This window comes from Tupaia chinensis, unplaced genomic scaffold, assembly GCF_000334495.1.
Source record: "Tupaia chinensis unplaced genomic scaffold, TupChi_1.0 Scaffold000182_1, whole genome shotgun sequence".
Classification (NCBI taxonomy): domain Eukaryota; kingdom Metazoa; phylum Chordata; class Mammalia; order Scandentia; family Tupaiidae; genus Tupaia; species Tupaia belangeri.
Genome location: NW_006159657.1, coordinates 2,188,452 through 2,202,765, shown reverse-complemented (window position 1 = coordinate 2,202,765; position 14,314 = coordinate 2,188,452). Strand labels below are relative to the sequence as shown.

Below are 14,314 nucleotides of genomic sequence, written 5' to 3'. Positions count from 1 at the left end.
TCTGACAGGGGGCCAGAGTCTGCTGGCGGGCAGCCAAGCCTCTCACCCCCAAGTACAAGTTTTGTACGTAAGAATCACAGTCCTCGCTGTTTCTGTGCCCTGCTGTTTGCTGGACACTTAGACACAGGGCATGCAGGCTCCGGCCCTCGATACTCCCATCCTAAGTGGGGTGATCATAGCTCTTAACCACCAGGCAAGGAGGACCAAGCCCAGGAGACATCGCTGTTGCTGCCATTGCCCTCAGTGCCTCATTCTTCACCACAACTGTGAGAGGAGGGGGCTGTCACCACTCTCAGGCCACAGACAAGGGCAATCAGGGCTCAGCAGGTCGGAGGCGTCTGGTGCTCCCTCATAAGTGAAGGCTGGGGTCTGAGAGGGTCCACACCTGTGCTTTCCTCGTCTCCTGATTCTGCCCCACCTGCCAGACAGCGGTGTCTAACAAGGCTCTCTGCTTGACAGATATGCCCTCCACCTGTGTCGTCTAGCACGGAGTCACACGTGTGGCTAAATTCCAGCCCATTCCAAGTTAAAGTTTTTTTCAGGGCTAACAGACAGCAGAGTGGTTAAGGCGCTGGACTCCCATTTGTCTGACTCCTACAGTCAAGTCCCAGACCCGGTGGTTTGAAAATGTTATCAGGTGCTTGTGTGTATGTGTCCACAATCCTGAGAGGAGGATGGAGAAGGGATTGTAGCATGGTCAATCCCCCCGGGGGGATGACACTTTCTCACTGTCTCTCTCCCAAGAGCACACATGCTCTATGGCAAAAATTAAAAAACAATAACAAAAAGTTCTCTTCCACTGTTGTCGTGGCTAGTTTGACCAAGGAATAGAACTTGACAGTTTATTTAACTGTGATTTGTTTTTCATTAAGTGAAATTCAAACAGCGGCAGGTGCTGGTCAGTGGAGACATAGAGGAAAGAAGAGCTCCTGACGGCCGAGGTGGATGGTGGGAAATGGGCCGGCTTCATTTTTGGCTGTGAGCTCCCTCCCATGAGGATGACCTAAGCCCTGGAAACCCTGCAGACGACCCTGACCCTGGGGTCTTTGAGCTTCCTAAACTGGCTACCTGGACTCCTGGTTGGGGAGAGTTCATAAGAAAATAGGCAGGGATTGGCAGGTAGCATGGTGGTTAAGGGCACTGGACTCCCACATGGCTGACCGCAGTTCGGGTCCTGGACCTGGCGGCTTGCTTTCTCACTCCCCCCTTCTCTCGCTCTGTCCTCTGGTCACACTGAAATAAATAAATAGATAGATAGATAAAGTTAAATAATTCTTAAAAAGAAAGAAAACAGGCAAGGCAAGAGCCAATAAAGAACACCTAGGCAAACCTGCTCAGGTTAATGAAAGAGTCCAAGATAAAGAGCCCAAGATAAGCTTTTTTACAAGAGGCAAAACAGGTTGCAGCCCCCCTCTGGCACCAGTGGCTCTACGTGCCTGACAAACAGCCAGCCCCGTCCTGATCGAGCTGGAATGGAGACCGTGAGAGGCCCTCCCTGGGCAGGAGCCATGACCTGGGCAGGAGCCATTAGGTTGGCACTTTAGGCCCCAGGTTTCTTGCCCGGTCTCTCCTGGACACTCTCACCCGAGCACCAATGAACTCAACTTCTGTGAATGCTCCCATTTCTGTCTGGTGAGGCCTTCACCACCAGCACACCGGTACCCCCCCTAGGTTGGCACTTTAGCTCCTATGGTCACTGCAGCACACTAAGTGACGGGGGGGGTGGGGTGCCCAGTCAGCACTGAGCTCGGCGGAGCCGGGTCACGGGGCTTGTGCCCCTGTGAGGACAATGCACCCGCGCAGCCCATGGAGCACTGAGACAAACACAAAATGCCTTTCCTCGTCTTCCTCTGCGACACTGGCGTGAGGGGTGTCAAGCCCTTCATAAAACAGATATCCAAGAGGGCCGAGAGGCTGGGGGGCCCTCACGCACAGGAATGCTCACTGAAGAGCCACCGGCAAGCACCGTGGGAGGAGGCTGTGATCCGTCCCGGGTCTGCCGACTGCTCCGGCAGCCTCGTCCTCCGCGCTGACTTCCAACAGCCCTGGCCTCAGCCCTTAGAGGTCCGTGCTCTTTGCCATTCATGATTCAGGTAAAGGAGGACGTGAAATACCAGGGCAAGGAATCGAAACCGATTAACAACATTTCCGATACATCGACTTCTAATGAAAGACTAACACACACAATGGAAATATTAAAATGTACTTATAGGGGCCAGCAGATGGTGTAATGGTTATATCACTAGACTTCCACAGCGGCAACTGCAGTTTGAATCCCGGACCCGGTGGTTTGAAACACATCGGGTGAGTGTTCCCAAGATCCTGGGAGGAGAATGGAGGAGAAGGGATTGAGGCATGGCCACCCCCCTGGTGGGGGGTGATTTCTCACTTTCTCTCCCACTGTTTCTGTCTCTCTCTGGCAAGCACATGCACCCTAAGGCAAAAACTTCTCAAGAAAATAATAAAAAAAAAAAAAAAGAAAGGCACTTCCAGAGGCCCCCAGAATGTAGCAAGAGCTAGAAATCTGTCAGGGACAAGGGAGCTGATAAGGTCTTTTGGCTAAAGGGATGGGTGGGTGATGTGAGGCATTTACTCCCAGCTGGGCTGGCCCTCCAACTGGCAGGTCCACTTCTAGAACGTTAACTTGTGGCCATTCTTGTAGCCGCATAGAAGGTCAAACGGGGAGGTCAGGCTTGCACAGGGAAGAACTCATGGTCAAGAGGAAACTGAAGCTGCTTTATGCTGTTAAAATAGCGCTTCCTAAACCTTAGCAATTTCTTTACCACGGTAAGGATTTCTCCATAGCTGTGCCACCTGTCTCACGTATTTGATAGTCTCTTTAAATTATGATCCTTCCCTTAAAAGTTTATTTTAAAAGGGACCTTCGTATCATTTACATAAATGCAAAATTAGCATCATCTGTTAGGAGGAGACCCGTTTACACGGTAAAAATATTCATAAGTGTGCAACAAAAACGGTCTCAGGCAACACATCTTGGGAAGCCTGGCTGAGAAGAAGGCTACCAGATGGCACGTGGAGGGTAACATCAGTCAGTAAAATGACCTTGTGTGACTATCATCGGGTTACTGTGAGGTTAACGAGGGTTTTTAAAAAGCCACGTTTTGGGCCAGCAGGTGGCGTGCAGGTTAAGATGCTGGGTCCCACGTGGCTGGCTGCGGGTCCGGGACCTGGACCCAGGGCAGCCACCAGTATATGTGCACTCAGAGTCCCGAGAGGAGCCTGGAGGAGCGGGCACTGTGGGGGGGCTATCCTTTCCGGGAGGTGATGTCTTTCTCTGCCTCTCTGGTGAGCTCATGTGCCCTATAGCAAAAACCAAAAAAAGAAAGAAAGAAAGAAGCTTTTCTCTATTTTGTTACTTGTCTGCAGTGCACTGGTAATACTCCTGTAGTCAAAAAGTAAATTTAGAAAAACCTCAGTGGTCCTGTATTTCTCCCAAGAGGGCCTGCTTCTTGGGAAGCAATTTTGGAGGATACGTACTGAACGGTAACCGTGGTTATTAGAGGAGTGTGTGTGTGTGTGTGGGGGGGGGGGGGAGAGAGACGGGAATTACCTTTTTTTTTTAAAAAAAATAAGGACAAGGTAGTTGCACAGTATTTGTGTAATTAAAATTAACAAGAGGCCAGGTGGTGGTGCAGAGGTCACGCAATGTAACCCACTTGGGAAAAGTCCTGAATTTGTGTTGCAGGACCTCCCAGGGCATGTGGGGTGTGTGGGGGGACACACAATGCATGCCCATGATCCAGGCCTGCTGAGAAGAATGGAGGTATAAAGACCCTGTTGGGGGTGCCTGTTTCTTTGTCTCATGTCTCTGTCTCATGAAAGACATAAATGAATAATTTTTTTTTAAGCTTATGAAACAGATTAACTTCCAGAGCCAAGCTTCCTTTGGTGCCACTGTCATGCTACTGCCACGCTTCTGGTTCCCGTCTTGTTCAGTGACCCAGAGGGCTCATGGCAAAGAGCCACTCCAGCTGCCCAGCGTAGGCTCTCCTGAAAGGTTCTGCCCAGGCCGCTTGGTCACTCCTAGACCAGGGCCGGCCCACAGGCAGAATGCCAGGACCGGGAGGTGAAGGGGTGGCGGCAAGGAGAGCCAGGGGCCCACAGGGGCTGGCTGGGATCAGGACCGTTACAGCCGAGATCCCTACATGGGCGTTTTTTCTGGCTCATTCTCCACGTTCTCACTGCCCTTCCTACGGCTCTTCTCTCTGGTTCTCGCTCTTCAAGCATGACCTAGAAAAGCAGGCTTTCCACGTTCCACAACATTGCCGCCCACTTTTTCCTGCTGTGTACATCAAAGATCCCAAGCTCACACATTTGAAACAGTGTCATTTAAAAGATTACCCACTTACACACACACACACACACACACACACACACACACAAAGCAGCGACTGTTCAAAGAAGAAACAAGTCATGGAAAATGTGACTTTCACTCTGGTTCTGCTCCATCACACCTCCCAAGAAGAAAGTAGAAACTTCAAAGGCATCCCGGGCACTGAGGGAGCCCAGAACTGCAAAAGGTTAAGAGCTTTACCGTGGCCGATCCACGATCCACGGGTGGACAACTTTTTCCACTCTGTGCTTAAAACCCCACAACCTCTTGAAACCGGCCCCCACTTCTTCATAACAGCAATAACTGAATTCGTTCTACAGACTTTATTGATTTAAATGTGATTCATGTAAAATTCATAGCAACCATGCAAAGCTATTTTTTCACATTCGAGCTACATTATCAACTACACAGCAGAGGCAGAAGGGAAACGAGAGAAGGCACGTTGGGGCCGGGCCGTGGGGCTGAGGCAGGCACGCAGGACCCCACAGGAGAAACAGGGATTTTTTTTTCTAGAGAACTCAGAAGGGACACATAAGGTCAGTTCTTAAGAAGGGAACTGCCTGGTGTGGCCTGGAAAAAGTGTGTGTGCTGGGGCCGGGGAGGGGGGCAGGAGGGGGCCAGGTACCTGCCAATGCCTCAGACTTCAGAGGGCCAGGCCTCCTGTGGTCTCAGCTGCCTTTGTCTGAGCAGCTGGAGCCAAGGGAGCCGGTTAAGCCACAGAGCACACCTGCTCCTCCCTACAACCTGCACCTGCAGAGGAGCGAGCTGGCCTCCAGACTGTTCCTGTCATCAGGCCTTGGCCCTGGAAACATACCAGGCACGGCCTGCCAGGGCCCGGTGTGGAGCATCTGGGTCAAATCTCTGGCACCTGATTCATGACACCTTTCAATTTCCCTCTGAGCTCCCAGACTCTGTACCTTCTGTCACCTAGGGGTGACACAGCAGGTGGTTCACTAGGACAGTCCTGGGCTAAGAAGGGGCCCACAGGGGCAACGAGTACCCCAGAAAAAGGAGTGAGACCAGAAAGTGACCGGGGCTGGAGGAAGGGTCAGTCCCGCTGCCTAAGGCCGCTGTTACCAAAGCAGACAGAAATAAACCAAGGCCCCGCACAGGGACGAGACACCTGTCATCCAGAGGCCCTCACTGCCTGCCCTCCCAATGAGCCAGGGGGTGAGCGGACCCTCCCTCTTCGCCGCCAGTGTGTCAGCCTGCTGCTCCATCCCCGCGCCCACCCTGGCTTGGGTCACTGTCCTCCTATTCTGGGTCCAACAAGGAGGCGTGTGGTCTCCCGCCAGCTGCCACCAGTCTTGCTCTTGGTCACCGCAGCTGGGGCCATGGGAGTGGCCTTCCCACAGCTCCTCAAGGCACACCTGCCTTTCGAGGGTCCCCTTCTCTACACTGCCCTGCGCTGCGTGCCCTCTGTCCTTCCCACTCTGCACTCACTCAGTCTCGGGCACACCTTGTTGTCTCCACCTGTGCTGTGCCCCGGGCCTGGGGTGCGCCAGCCCCCTTGGATGTCTGGCTGGTATTTACTTCTTCAAAAATGAGTTTGTTTTACTTTAAGAAATCTTTATTTAGCAGCTACCCAGTGCCAGGCAGCACATGTATACGGAGAAAGGTAACCATCACTGCCCACCTTCAACTGAGGGGAGCGAAACTGCTGAAGCGCCCCGAGGCAACCTCCTTGGCCAGCCACCCCAGCACCGGAAGCCTGAGTGCCCCAGGCTGGTGTGCGGGAAGCCTCAGCACCCTCAGCACACACTCTGTGTGCCGGACTTCTACTGTCTGGGGGATGGCCGAGGGAGCCGACTGGCTTCATTCCTGGACACGTTGGCTCAGGGTCCAGGCTGACCGCGAGAGATGGCAGGGAGGGGCTACCCCATGTCTCTCTCTCGCTTTGCTGTGCTTGGCAGGTCAGGTCTCTGGCTGGGCTCACAGAGACAAAGGTGCATTCCACGCAATGCCCAAAAGCACTGTGAAAGGAGGGCCAGAGGGGAGGCAGCGGCGGGGATTTGGGAGGAGACTCCTGGGATGGCCCAGGTGAAGACAGCCCTTGTCCTAGTTCCTTCCTGCTCCGAGGGCACCTGAACACTTGTTGGGAAGGGTCTGCCGGCCTCTTGGCCTCTCTCCCACTAGACTGGGGAACGCTGAAGATGAAGAGGATGACAGCTGACATGCACTGAGGGTTGTATTCAGGGCCAACAGTGGGTCACAGACTTTTTAGTAATGCTAACTTAATTCTCACAACCACTTTGTTTTATAGGGGAGGAAAGTGAGGCCCGTGGAGTTTCGGAAACCTGCTCAAAGTCACAGCGCTAATTGACGCTAGGCCCAGGACTTGAACCTGGTAGATTTTTGTCTCCCGAGAAGCTGCTCTGCTCTCACTATTGTACCAGGACCAGGACAGAGACAGAGACAGAGACAGAAACAGACACAGAAGGAGAGAGAGGAAGGAAGGGTGAGAAGGAAAGAGAGAGCCACACGCTATTTCCCTTTGACCCTCGGAAGTAAGTGGTCTCTCTCTCAACGCCAGCTGAGGAAGAACAAGAAAAAGGAAGAAAAGAAAGAAAAAGGAAGTTAGAAAGAAAGTAATGGTGAAAGAAAAAGAGAGGAGAAACCAAAAGTTCTTGGGGTAAGAAATGAAATCAAATACGTTCATATCGGCAAAACAATTTTCAAGGCCATACAGGAAATATGTGAAAGCCAGGGATGGTCTAAGCATGTTTTTTTTTTTTTTTAAGAAAGATTGTTGCTATAGGGTGCAAAAGAGAGAGAGAGAAGAGAGAGAGAGACAGAAAGTGAGAAATCACCCCCCAGGGGGGATGGGCACACCGCAATCCCTTCTCCTCCATTCTCCTCTCAGGATCTTGGGCACGCACGCACACGCGCCCGGCATGAGTTTTAAGCCACCGGGTCTGGGACACGAACTGCGGTCGACTATGTAGGGGTCCAGCGACATAACCATTATGCTATCTGCTAAGGTCTAAACAAGTTTTAAAGGGTTCTTTTCCAACGAGCATGGAGGATTCCTGCACTTGGAGCCCAAGCAGGCCTTACGCCCAGAGAGGGCCAGTCCACAGGGAAGCCTCTGACAGCAAACCCAAGCAATGTCACTCAGAATGGCCCTGGCTGGGACCAGTTACATGGGCACTCCTTTCCTGCAAAGGAAAGTGGGGTGACTCTCAAGGGGGAGTTCAGACCTCAATTTGGCCTAGCAGGTCATTCTGCAGCTGTTATAGTAACTCCAGTCGGCATCGCCTGGCAGCCTGCATGTTACAGGACTGTTCGATGTCTTCAGGACAATTTTCCTGTTTTTCCTGTTTTTTTTTTTTTTTTTTTTTTTTTTTGAGAGGTTTTAGCTATAGGGCACGTGTGCTCGCCAGACAGAGAGACATAGAGACAGAAAGCGAGAAATCACCCCCCAGGGGGGATGGTCACACCACAATCCCTTCTCCTCCATTCCCCTCTCGGGATCTTGGGCACGCACGCACACGCGCCCGGCATGAGTTTTAAGCCACCGGGTCCGGGATGCGAACTGTGGTCAACCACGTGGGAGTCCAATGACATAGCCATTACGCTAACTGCTGGTTCCCCTGGGTTTTCAGTTGAAGGAAACCTCAAGTTTAGGCTAAGTGACATGCTGAAGTCACCTGGCTGGCAAATGGTTGGACTCCAGAGAGTGTCACTTGCCTGCCCGACGGCTCCATGCCAGTGCCCTTCCCTGTGCGGCGCCTGCACCTCAGAATGCCCTCCAGAGGTGGGAGTGGGGCTGACTCTGGCTGCAGGAAGCATCCAGGGAACACCGGGCCCAAGAGGTCACCCGGAACTGCAGTGCTCAGAGCATGCTCTTGCCTCTCCCCCCAGCTGCCTCTCCAAAGCCGAGGCTGCTAGGACCAGTCCCTGGCACACACGCCACCCTGCAGGGCTTCCTCGCCGGGAGGCTGACACTCAAAGCCTGTGCGTTTCTACGGAAAGCTACACACTGTTTCCCTTTCCTTCTGGAGGAAGTCTGAAGTAAGTGGGTTACTGTCAAACAGCTGGGACTCACCTGCACCTCAGTACAATAGCAGCAAGTCGTGGTGTGAGTTGGGGAGGGTGCAAGCAGAGGAGAGGGATCTGCTCAGTGCAGGTCCTACTGAGAGAGGACGCTAGGTCCTCTGGGGTGGGTGGGTGGGTGAGGAGTGACTGGAAGAAATACAGTAACAGAGGCCCCTGCAGAGCTGCGGATGGCCTGCAACACTAAGCTGCCTGGACGTTCGTCACGGAGGAACTCTGGCTGGGTGCTAACGGCCCCTTGTGTGACTGGCCCCTAAGAATCACTTGCTGAATCCATGAACACAGGACAGCAAGGACCCATTGAAGAACTCTTCTTCCAGCCAAGAATTGGACCGTGAATGTCAGAGTGAAATTCTGAAATTCTGATGGGCCAAACGCATGACTGATGCGGCTCTGCTCATGAGGCAAGTCTCCCTCCTTTTCTTCTGAGGAACCAGAAATTGGGGGACACTCCTTATGCAAAGGAGTGTTTTGCAGAGAACTAACAAATTAAGCAAGCATATTTCTAGGACTATTTTAAAATAAACAATGACCAAGCAGAGGGTTGGAAAGGTTCAAACAAATATTCCGAGTGCAGGATGGCGGAGGTCTGAGAACACAGCTGCATGGCCTCTCGGCAGGCCTGACGGGGGTGGGGCACCCAACGCAGCACGTCTTCTCCGGCACCTCTCTGACGAGTGAAGATGCGGATGGAGGACGCAGAGCAGAACAGAGAGCTGCTGGTTTGGAGTGGGTGAACCATGCCTGCAAGCGAGCTGGGCCCGGTGCCTTCAGCAGGCCCTGTGGCCCTCTTAGTAAGGCCACTCCCCAAGCTGGGCCCTTGCTCAGGACACTCGGGGCATGGAAGGAGCAGCTCCTGTTACTCCGGCTGGTGACGCTTAGACAGATGTGCTCATTGCACTGGCACCAATGACAAAGGTTGACGGTGGTTGGTGTGGCGAAGAGGTGAGGAAACGGGCATCCCCTATGCTGTCAGCAGGAGGTCAAGGGACAGTTTGAAAAGAACTATCATGATTCTCACTAGCAGTCCGCCCTCCGAAGGACAGTGCCTTGCACAGAGCTTCCCACAGGCTGACGCTCAGCCTCCCTGAGACGGTGAGCTAATGAGGGCTGTGCCCTCAACAGGGGGCTGCACTTGGGTGGCACCCTGAACACCCCATGTGAGGCACCAATGTGCAGATGAGCTCCACCGGGATCCTGACCCAGGAAAACCCCACTCGAAAGTGCCAAAGCCAAGCAGCAGGCGGGACGTACGCAGGCCTGTGTGGGTAAAACCTGTGGCTCGTGCTCCGAGAGCTGCAGTTCTGGCCGACCTCTCGGGCCAGGTGTCCCCTGGCTGCTTCCTTCAGCAAATATTCGAGGGCCTCCTGAGTGTCCTGCCAGTGCTGGGGTTGGGTGGCAGCGGGCAGCAAGAGAAAGCAAGCATGGGTGTGCGCAGGCGCCGAGAGCAAGGTTGGGAAGGACACACACCCGGACAGACAGCAGCTGCAGACTGTGAGAGGCTGGTGGGCGTGGGGAGGAGCTGCAGGGAGGCTGCGGGGAGGGGGACGGCCGCTTTCACTTTTAACTTTACCCGCTCAGCTCTGAGCCTTTTACGATGTGAATGCATTTTGGTATTACTTGGTGGCCTAACATGTCACTTTTGAACAGCAAACAAACATGTAATTACTGACTCGGTGGTAGGACCCAACCTGACTGGGCCCAGGACGGGTGCCCACTTAAGGGGGGCGTGTAGGCAGAGAAGACAGTAAGTGTGTGCCACATTTCCTGCCAGTGCCAAGGATCTGATTGGGCATCATGTCCAGGCCCTGTGGAAGTGCAGGTTTGCCCACTACGGCCCATGGTGGAGAAGGTCTGGGCCCACAGCCAGGGGCCACGGGCTCGCATTCCAGCCTGCCACTGTAAGTCGGAGGCACAGAATCTGACTCCCCCAGAGCACTGCAGCCTCAGCCTGCCCCCAGGCCAGCCTGGGCCTCCTCCTGGGACCATTATGGGACTGTCATGGCAACTCCTTCTGGGAGTGGGCAAATGCCCCCAAGGTTTCTTTGGACCCACTCCGCCCCAGCCCTCTCCCACTCCCGGCTGAAAGTGGTGCAGACTTGGCAACAGCTCCTGCACAGCATCATCTCAGCCCCTCGGCCTGGGGGTAGCCCACCCCACTGGGCGAGGCCAAGGGCAGGAAGCGGGAGCCTCAGTCAGGCAGCTGGGCTCCCAGACTCGTCCTGCTGGTCCTGGCTGTGTGCATTTGGCCTGGTCACTTGGTCACTCAGAGCCTGGGGCCTCAGAGGCAAAAAAAAACCCAAAACCCTTAAGGGCATAAGAGGTACAAAACAAAGGGCCCAGTGGGGCTCCTGGCACAGAGCAGGGCCCGTAATACTCACAGTAAAGGACAGGGTCTCAGTGTAGGGGCCCCTCTGAGGACAGCGAGTTCCCAGGTGACAGGTCATTCTCTGGAACGAAGAGCTCTTAAGCAATAAGGGCCCAAAGCTACCGGACTTAGCTGAGGCACGGGAGGCCCTCAGGGTTGCCGAGCAGGGTTTCCAGAGCAGGTGTGCTGAGTGGGGAGCGAGGACCACTTCCTGGACCTCTCTTGCCCGAGACTTGCCAGGCCTTCTGCCCCAGTCCTCTCACTGGGAGCTGCACCCTCACCTAGATGGCAAGCCCCCGCCCCCCCTTATCATCAGGCCTCAGTGTACCCATGGAAAAGGAAGCTACTGGGCCAGCCAGCTGGCATGATGGTTAAGGCGGCTGGATCTCACGTGGCTGAATACAGGATCTGACGGCCTGAAAAGCATACTGGTGTGTGGGCGTATGTGCCCCAAATCCCGAGGAGAATGGAGCAGAAGGATGCGGTGTGGCCCTCTCCCCTGGGGGTATTTCTCACTTTCTCTACATCCTTGTGCTAAGCCATGGAGATTCCAAGGTCAATGTGTTACCACAGCACAGTCTGGCCTGACTGATCAATATGGCACGTGACACTTGGGCCAGGGTTACACACAGAGGCTCTGGCAAGTGCGAGCACCACGGGGGGTAACACCTGCTAAGTGCTCACGACACACAGGCACTGGGTGTTGTAGACATTCACGTCTATTAAATACTAAATATTCTAAAGGGTATTTATCAGTTTAAAACATTTCCTTAGCTGAGGCACGGGAGGCCCTCAGGGTTGCCGAGCAGGGTTTCCAGAGCAGGTGTGCTAAGTGGGGAGCGAGGACCCCTTCCTGGACCTCTCTTGCCCGAGACTTGCCAGGCCTTCTGCCCCAGTCCTCTCACTGGGAGCTGCACCCTCACCTAGATGGCAAGCCCCCGCCCCCCTTATCATCAGGCCTCAGTGTACCCATGGAAAAGGAAGCTACTGGGCCAGCCAGCTGGCATGATGGTTAAGGCGGCTGGATCTCACGTGGCTGAATACAGGATCTGACGGCCTGAAAAGCATACTGGTGTGTGGGCGTATGTGCCCCAAATCCCGAGGAGAATGGAGCAGAAGGATGCGGTGTGGCCCTCTCCCCTGGGGGTATTTCTCACTTTCTCTACATCCTTGTGCTAAGCCATGGAGATTCCAAGGTCAATGTGTTACCACAGCACAGTCTGGCCTGACTGATCAATATGGCACGTGACACTTGGGCCAGGGTTACACACAGAGGCTCTGGCAAGTGCGAGCACCACGGGGGGTAACACCTGCTAAGTGCTCACGACACACAGGCACTGGGTGTTGTAGACATTCACGTCTATTAAATACTAAATATTCTAAAGGGTATTTATCAGTTTAAAACATTTCTCAACAGTTCCTCTTACGGCCTTACCTTGTTGGGCCTCGTTTTTCCCGTTTTACGGTCGAGGAAACAGACATGGAACAATGAAGAGCAACCAAGGCCTCAGGGTGAGCGACAAGCTGAGGCGTGGCCCGCGTCTGCCTGTGCCCCCCGGCGTGCTGCCCAGCACCCCTGCAGGACTCTACACGGGTGGATGGGTGGATGGGATCACTAGCACGCCTTGCCGTGTGTTTCTGACATGCTACAGATGTGCCCTCTGACCACCCGGTTAGGGCCTGTCACGCCACACTGACGGCCAGGCCAAAGGAGGCGGTCCATGTGGCCACGTCCATAGACGTGTCTAGACAGGTCTGGGCTAAGAAGGATGTCAGAGAGGTGTCTTCCAACCCCTCAGACACGACAGGCTCCCGGGGAAGAAGGGCTTCTGGAACCGGCTCCCTGCCCCCAGCCCAAGGCACCTGCCCGCTCTCTGCAAAAGGGCCATTGATTTATATGCAGGGCCAAGGAGAGGTCTCCCCAGACTGGGGCCCACAGCAGCTGCGAGGTAGTCCGGCAAGCACACAGCTGTGGGGCTGCTGGCCCTCTCTGCCTCCAGGATTGATGGCGTGGTATTAATTTTCCTCCAGGTAATCACCACCCCGGCCTACAGCGCTTTTTCCTCAGCAGTGTCCTCAAGGGGAGCAGGACAAGGGCAAGCCTTCCGAGGGGACGAGATCACAGGTAGTTTACTCGATGCTCTCATGTACTGCTCGACCTTCGGAGCTGAAAACTGCCTCCTCTGGCGTGGAGATGGCTCAGCCAGGTGGGCTCAGAAGACCAGGGCCGCGCCCTCCAATCGGGCCTTGATCTTATTCCAGCCTCCCAGTGGAAAGAGCCCAAGCCAACTGTTAGATGTCAGTCAAGACGGGCTCACAGCAGGCCCTTGGCCTTGGAATTGGGATCTATTGTTTGCAAACAAAGCCAATGCCCTCCTCCATGTGCTGAGTCACTAACCTCACTCTCATTCCCATTCATTCACACCTTCCTTCCTGGAGGTGTGTTTTTTCTGGGCCCTACTCCCCACTTCAGTCCAACTCAGGGTTCGGAGAACCTGGGAGATGTTATTACACACGCTGAGGAAGGATGAGGCTCCTGGCTGGAAAACAGCTGGGAGATGCTAGGATGGATGGAGAGGCGGTGGGCTTGGGGGATGAGACTGAGGGTTCTGGAGCTGAAGGGGTTTGGGACACCTGCTGGCTGGGCTCCTCCCACCGTGGGGGCATCAACCTGTAACGCCTCAGACAGTGCCTGGCCTACGATGGGCTGCCGGCGCGGGCTAGCTCCTTACCCACATGTGCTTGGCTAGCATCAGGTCTGCGGGATTTCTCAGAGTCTGTGACTGGGGGCCCAAGGGGTCACTGCTTTTGTAGGGAATGGGGTCAGGAGGGTAAACCCAAAGGTCTGCTGGAAGAAGAGCTGCACCTGTGGCCCCTGTCAGGAGTTCCCACTTACTCTCCAACAGGGCATAGAGGCCTCCTCCTTCCACAATTTCCAGTGCTAAATGTAACCTCAGGCCCTCACACAGCCAGACAGCAAACTAGGATATGGATCTGCAAATATGGAAGTCTTACAACTTGGCATCCAGGAGGGATCTGCCACCTGGACCCAAAGTGAGTAAGGCTTTAGGAAGAAATTGGATTAATCTAGCTGGCCCCAATCCAGTCAAAAGGGAGCTTTCAAAGTGGAAGAGCAGGCAGAAGAGGAGGTCAGGGTGATGCGGCGGGTGGAGGATTCAACCAGTAGCTGGTTGATGCAGGCCTTGAGGACAGTGGGAGGGACATGAGCCAAAGGATGCAGGCAGCCTCCAGAATCTAGAACAGTCAGAGTGTAGATTTCCCCGAGAGCCTCCAGAAAGGAACAATAGCCCGGCTTTGGCCCAGTGAGACTGGTGTCAGACTTTTTAATTCCAGGACAGTAAGATAATACATACATGCTGGTTTAGGTCACAAAGTTTGTAGAAATTGCATAGAGCAGCCACAGTTAATTAAGGCACCACCCACCATCCTAGGCATGGGCTGTCCCGATCAGGGTCTCCAAACATACTTTGGATGGCCTGTCTGGAGATCCTTGCCTGGTCTGCCTGTCTGCTGAA

The 14,314-nt window shown here is 54.2% G+C and overlaps 1 protein-coding gene across 5 annotated transcripts in view; it reads right to left on the bottom strand.

Moving 5' to 3' along the window:
* Nucleotides 1–14,314, bottom strand: part of CLEC16A (C-type lectin domain containing 16A) — a 222,993-nt gene that overhangs the window by 76,327 nt on the left and 132,352 nt on the right. The window lies entirely within an intron of this gene.